Raw genomic sequence first — 7,106 nt, forward strand, 5'->3', positions numbered from 1 at the left:
CTCACCAGAAACAGCCGCATCCCCAAACGGAGGGCCTCCGCTGCTAGAGCAGCCCCCGGCCCTCTGTCTCAGGCCTGACTGCCACTTCACTGCTCCTCTCCGTGTATGCTGCTTTTCAGATCAGTTTCCTTCTGTTTGTAACTAATTTGGACCTTAATTAGTTTGAGTTCTAGAGGGTGTGCAACAGCTCCAAAGGCTCTCTCGGGACAAAACCACATAAGGCTCAACCTAACCAAACCAAGCCATTCGCAGCGGCCGCCCGCACAGGCTCCCTCGCCCAGGGAAGGCAGCGGGGAGGTGAGGCTTCTCATAGCCGACCAAGAGGCGGGGGCATCCCAGAAAGCCCCGTCCCCTCAAAACCTGAGAGCTACAGTGGTGTCGTTCTGTGCATGGGTGCTATGAGTCTGGACTTGGGCAGGGCACAGCAGGGCCAGAAGGATCTGGGGCTCCACGGTGTGGGGGCCTCGGCTGGAGTCTCCCGAGGGCGGTCTCGGCTTGTGCATCTGGTGGCTGGCCCATTGGCTCAGACGTCCCCAGGCCGCCCGAGCACAATACTCAGCACCCCTGTGTGTCTTTGTGTGGCTGCTTGGGCCTGCTCACAGCACGGTGGCGCATCCGAGAGCAGGTGTCACACAAGAACACAGCGGAAGTGCGCCATACGTTTACGACCTCGCTTCAGAAGCCACATGGCATTCCTTCTGCAGACCGTGTTGCTTGAGGCAGTCTTGAAGGGCTGCTCAGTTTCAGAAGGTGAGGGGAAGCTTGATGGAGGCAAGGTTCTGGAAGAACACACAGAACTAGAGATACCACTATGGCCATCTTTGGCATCTGCCACCCCAGTGTCCACCGAAGGAACACCTTGCCCCACCTCGGCATGCCCAAGACAGGTGCCCTGTCTCTCAGCAGAGCTGCCTCCCAGCAAGGAACCTGGCAGTGACTCCAGAAAGCCCAGCCAATATCCGTCTGTGACCCGAAGGAGAAGTTAACTCTATCGAGGTGGCATGGCGATGTGGAGAGTGTCTGCGGCAGCAGCTAGGCATGCTTGTGCTGACGAACAAAACCATCAGCCCAAAGAAGATGGAAACACTCATCTGAAAAGCCATATGCACCCCATGTTTGTCGCAGCATTATTTGTAATAGCCACGTATCCACTGACAGATGAATAGATACAGAAGACGTGGTGTATACACACAATGGAATATTCTTCAGCCATAAAAAAGAATGAGATCTTGCCATTTGCAACAACATGGATGGAGCTAGAGGGATAATGCTAAGGGAAATAAGTCAGAGGCAGACAATACCATACGATTTCACTCATACGTGGGACTGAAGAAACAAAACAAATGAACAAAGAAAGAGACCAAAAACGAAACAAAACAAAAAACAAAACAGACTCTGAAATGCAGAGAGCAAACTGGCCGTTCCCAGCAGGTGGGGAGACGGGTGCAACAGGTAAAGGAGAATAAAAGCACACTTACCGCGATGAGCCCCGAGTGATGCATAGAATTGTGGAATCCTATATTGTACGCCTGACACTAATACAACACTGTATGTTAACTATACTTCAATAAAATGACAAAAAATAAAACCATCTAAACGTGGAAGCCATACCTGCCTTTCTCACCAGGTTCTAGAAAAGGGACGCAGCCCTGCAAGAGTCATCATCCATACTCCTCCAGTGCTCATCAGAACTAACGTGCTCTCGGCTCAGTTTCTCCATCTACAAAGCTCTTTCGTGGTCTTCTCCCTTAATCGGGGTAACCAAACCCAACCCGAGACCTGCCAGTTTCACCTCCCAAAGACCTCCAGACTCCACCGACTTCCCTCCACCTCCGCACCGTGTCTAAGCCCGAGCTGTCCTCCTCCTCTCCCTCCTGGCCCTCTGCGCTGGGCTCTGCACTCGCATCCTGATCCCACACCAGCCTTCTGGTCGCGCTCTTAACAACCGTCAGTGGCTTCTGCTTTTCTTAAGACCAAGCCCAAAATCCTAACCGTGGCCACCGGGCCCCGACTGCTCTGAGCAGCGCCACGCTCTCCAACTTTACCCCTGCCTCCCCACCCCTACGCTCCAGTCCCCACAGAGGCTCCTTGGTGACACGTGCTCATAAGCCATGTGTGGCCAGCGGCCCCTGGAGCGGACGCCCGTGTCCCCACGTTGCTCTCTCTGTTTCCTCTTCGCTCCATGGGCAGCTCTTCATCGGGGTCACGCTCTATTCCGCTTGTCCCCCTGAGGTTGATTTTTATGTATGTATGTGTTCCTCTTTTTAGTACACATTATTCTTCTAAGCCACCTAAAACCGTGCGTGGACCGAATTATCAGCTTTGTTCCTTTGAATGGCTGTGTGTGGCTCTGTGGCTGGACCGCAGGATCATGTCTTTTTAATCATCTCATTACAGAATCTGCGATCTTCAATTCTGCCTCTCATAAACTCACAAAGGACATCTTACTCTGTTATATTTTATTTATTAGCAGCAAAATACTTTTGTCAAAGGAAATGTCCCTGTGGATACAGAGACCTTCCCCCCCATATGAAAAGTCACAGGCAGTCAGAGCTGCTGTGATTGAAGTGGACAAGGACAGGAAACACTCCCACCTGCCCCCCTCACTCTCCGCCCGTGCCGGGAGGGCCCCAGGGCACCCCAGCTCCAAGGAACGAAGTTTGAGAACCCATGATTCAAGTCATGACAACACATAAAGCTTCTGTATGAATTCCAGCATCGTTTGCATATAAAATGTATATCAAAGTCTGGCGAGATTGCTTAGGCTCTTCAAAGTTATTAAAAGATCATTTTAGAAGTGAAAATCGCCTTAGAGATAACTTCTGGAGAATTTTAATTTGTCTGTGAGTTAAAGGCAGCTGAGATATAGTGAAAGAAAATGTTGGTTAAAGTCAGAGGACCTGGCGAGGAATTCTAACTCCAGGTACAAAAAACACATAGCTTCACGAAGCTTCTGTTAGCCATGTTTCCTGCAAAATGGCAGGAAGACTTCCCTTGGCAGGTGCCTAAAGGGAGCTAAAGAAGACAGAAACTGGGAACATGCCCAAGGATAGAAAGAAGGCACAAGAAACTTCCCCCTAAAAAATAATTGGACAGGGGCACCTGGGTGGCTCAGTTGGTTAAGCATCTGCCTTCAGCTCAGGTCATGATCCCAGGGTCCTGGGATCGAGTCCTACATCAGGCTCCCTGCTCAGCGGGGAGCCTGCTTCTCCCTCTGCCTCTGCTGCTCCCCCTGCTTGTGCTCTCTCTCGCTCTCCCACTCTCTGTCAAATTAATAAAGTCTTTAAAAAATAGTAATAACTGGACAATTAGCACAATACAGCTATAGAAATTGATGTTGAGGAAAAGGTATTTTTAAAAGAAATTCGTAATCTGTTGCAGAAAGGAAAAGACACATCCAAATGTGCTGGTGAGTATGCCAGTAGTTTGGTAAGCATGTGCTCTTTGTCATTTTATACAAATATATAATTTTATAATTATCCAGAAATCATCCTATAAGTACATACAGTGCATGTGTGGGTGTATATATATTTAAAAACCAAAGGATTACTATTAAAATAGTAGTAGTGGTTATCTCTGGTTGGCAGGCTGCATGAGGGATATTTAATCTTTGTGTTTTCTGTGGGTTGGTTGAGGGGTTTTGTTTGTTTTTCCGTTTTGTTTTCTTTCAAGTTGTTTTGCATTGGGTTTGAACTGTTTGTAATCAAAAGGCAGGGTTGCCCGTTCCCCTGTGTGAGCAGAGCTGTGAGTGCCTGGATCCCCCTTCATCCTGGACAGTTGGTACGGCATTCTTGAGTCTGCCGAAACTACCCTGGAGTTTAGTATTTTGAATTACAAATCAACTGAACAATCTGTTTTAAACTGAGTAGAGAACTTTCCTAGATTAGGAAAATGGCTGAATAAAACAGCTCTATCCTTCCAGACGCGCAGGCAAGGAGGAGTTGCCACTCGAGTCCGACTTACAGGAAGTTGCTTTGTTTGGTTTGTCCGTTTGGTTCAGGTTGGCCTGACCTGGTTTGAATGAGGCCCGAAGAGACAGCTCTGTCTTGGATCTTCGACCCAACCAGCCACCAGACACCTGGTGGACTCTCGCTGAGGTGGCTGGGGGAGCGCCCAAAGCTGAGGAACGTGCCAATGTCAGCAGAGATCTGCCTGGAAGGGGGTGTGGCAGTGCCCCTGGAGGAGGCTGGGCACAGATGGATGGTGGACAGGTGTGCCAGTGACACAAGAGAAGACCGGGGCCCAGGTGGGCGTGCACAGGTGTGACAGTGTCATGGAGGGGAGCAAGGACATGGGGAGAGCCATGGACCAGGCAGACTCTCCAAGGGTGTTCTCAGGAGCTTGTTGTGCAAGCTCACACTCAGATCTGGAAACAGAAGACACTAGAAGTCTTCTTGTCAGAGCAGGATGCACACGTCCACCATCCCAGATGCTAGGACAGGTGCAGAGGGAATCTAATTGGACTGTCTGCTCAAAGTGAATTTGAGCAGGAAACAAAAGACGTTGTAGACAGGTGCTTGGGAAGATGGGAGTCCTGTTCCTGCTCTTCCCACAGTACCAAGAAAGTGCCTGGTGACAGAAAGCTTGTGGGCGGAGCTGACGCAGCACAGCATCTGCCTCCATCCCCTCCCCCCCCCTGCAGCAGTCCCAGGCACTCAGCCCTGCTGCAGCGTACTTGACCTTGTGCTCCTTCCCTTCACCGTCCCCTCTCCTCAACGACGACCCCGAACAGGAGACCAGTTCCAGTGTCCCACAGTGTGACCTCCCCTCCCCTTCCTCCTGATCCTTCCCAGCTTTCCCCACCCTCCCCACACCTTATCCAAAGCCCCAGACTCATCACTCAGATGGGGCAGCCTGGCCTCTCCCTTCAAGGGGATTAGGACACTGAGGTCTGAATTCATTCATGTCTCCTCTCCAACCCTCCTGCACCTGTGCCCATTCTGTGCACACCTGCTTCCCTCCCCCACTCAGCTGAATAAACAGCTAACTCATCCCAAAGACATCGCCTGGATTTGGGCATCAAGAAGTCATTCCCGGCCTTGAGCAGGACATCTCCAGATGTGAGGGGACATATGGCAGATTGTGGTAGATTGAGGAGGGGGTAAAAAGGAGGAGGTACAGATGAAGCTTTGGGGGATGATGGAATGTTCTAGATCTCCATTGAGGGGGAGGGTCCATGACATTATCTATTTGTCAGAATTCATAGAACTGCACACTAACGAGGGCAAATTTCACTAAATGTAAATTACACCTCAGTGAAACTGACTTCAGTGTAAACACATAAATCATTCTTACTCAGCAATGATCCCTTCCCTCCCCAAATGACTCCGTTCCCTTCCGCACATCACATCTTGGATGGCGCTAACAGAAAAGACGACGCACATAAATATTTCTCTCCTCTCCATTTTCCGCTTTCTCCGTTCACCAATTTTCTTCCCATTTTCCCCTCAGCGCAGACTTTCCTCTGTTCCCTTAATAGTCCCCGTTCTATAATTAGTAGCTCTGATAATTCTTTTATCATGTATGTTTTATTTCTAAAATATTCACTGCCGTGGCTGTCCCATAATGCCTTAATTCTCAATTCCCTAATCACCATTTTTACAATCGTGCAGTATTAATAATATCTTCTATTTCAGGTAGTGCCTTTTTTTTCTTTTTGTCTGACGAACAAAAAAGTACTTTGCAGGCATTTTATATCCCTGTGAGGTGGTTAGGGAAGGAAGAGAGATCCCGCAGATGGAAATACACGGGCACAAAACGTCCGCCGTGTGCTGCCACGGACGATGGCACCGAACATTGGCCAAAGCTCAATTCAGAGCTTCGCAGCCCAAGAAAGGTGTGGACCCCCCACCCCACGGCGCCCTCCTCCACTCCCTCCACACCTGGGGCAATCTAGAGCAGCCCAAACCCAGCCTCTGGGTGGGAGCCCAGACTGGGCACCTCCCTTTACAAGGCGGAATACGGAATCTGCCCCATCCTGACCCTGACCCAGAGACTCACTGGAGGTTGGCGTGGGAGACACGGTGCTCACCTGGAGAGAATCGTGGAATTTCTCTAACTCCAGAGACCAAACCCCCTGACTCTGATTTTGTAAGCATGCAGCACAGCCCACGCAGGGCAGCAGGTCCCCAGCCAAGACCCACCCCCCCCCGGGGTTCCCTCCAGCATTTTTTCCCTGGGTTCCCTGGGTCCAAGCCATTCTCTCAGCAAATGTCCTCTGGGTCATTGGACTCTCCCCATGTCCCCCCTCTGGCAATACTCTGCCACAGAGGGGCGCCTGGGTGGCTCCGTCCGTGAAACATCTGCCTTCCGCTCAGGTCATGATCCCGCGGTCCTGGGTTGGAGTCCTGCATTAGGCTCCTTGCTCCACAGGGAGTCCGCTTCTCCCTCTGCCTTTCTCTCTCTCTCTCTCTCTCTCTCTCTGTTTCTCATGAATAAATAAATAAAATCTTTAAAATAATACTCTGCCACAGAATCCGCCCCTCCCAACAAATTCGGTGCTAGACAGAGTCAGTCTTCACGACAGCACAGGGCATGTCACATACAGACCATACACTCGGCAAAGGGTTAAGACGTGCAAAGGGCCTCGCCACAGACTTGACCAACCATGACTAGTAGCGGTGACCCTAACAGGCACTCTGGCCACCGCTCATCGCGCGAGCCAGCTGTTATGGATGCAGGGAGGTGCGGGTCGAAGGTCACGCTGGGAGTAAGTGAATGAGCTGAGTACGGACCACGGACCACGCTCCTGCATCTCTCTTATGTAAACCGTAAACATGGGCCGTGGGTGGGATTGGCAGGGGTTCTTCCAAACCTCTGATTCCCTAGTGTCACTGTCGCCCTCCAGTCTTAGGCAGCTTGTGTTTTCCAAAAGTAACCACAGCCGTATCTCGCATCCCACCTGCTCTTTTGAAAATATTAACTTGACACTCCTTCTGTGGAGTAACAGGACCTGCGTCCCCTCCCCTTGAATCCAGGCAGCTTTGGAAGACTAGACTTCATTCACTCATTCATTTATTTTATATGTATGTATTCAGCGTGACCTCTGTGCCCAGCACCCTCACTCAGACTTCAAAGACTTAAGACTCCACATTTGCATTTCAGGA

The sequence above is a fragment of the Ursus maritimus genome, unplaced genomic scaffold (assembly GCF_017311325.1).
Source record: "Ursus maritimus isolate PB19 unplaced genomic scaffold, ASM1731132v1 scaffold_2, whole genome shotgun sequence".
Lineage (NCBI taxonomy): Eukaryota > Metazoa > Chordata > Mammalia > Carnivora > Ursidae > Ursus > Ursus maritimus.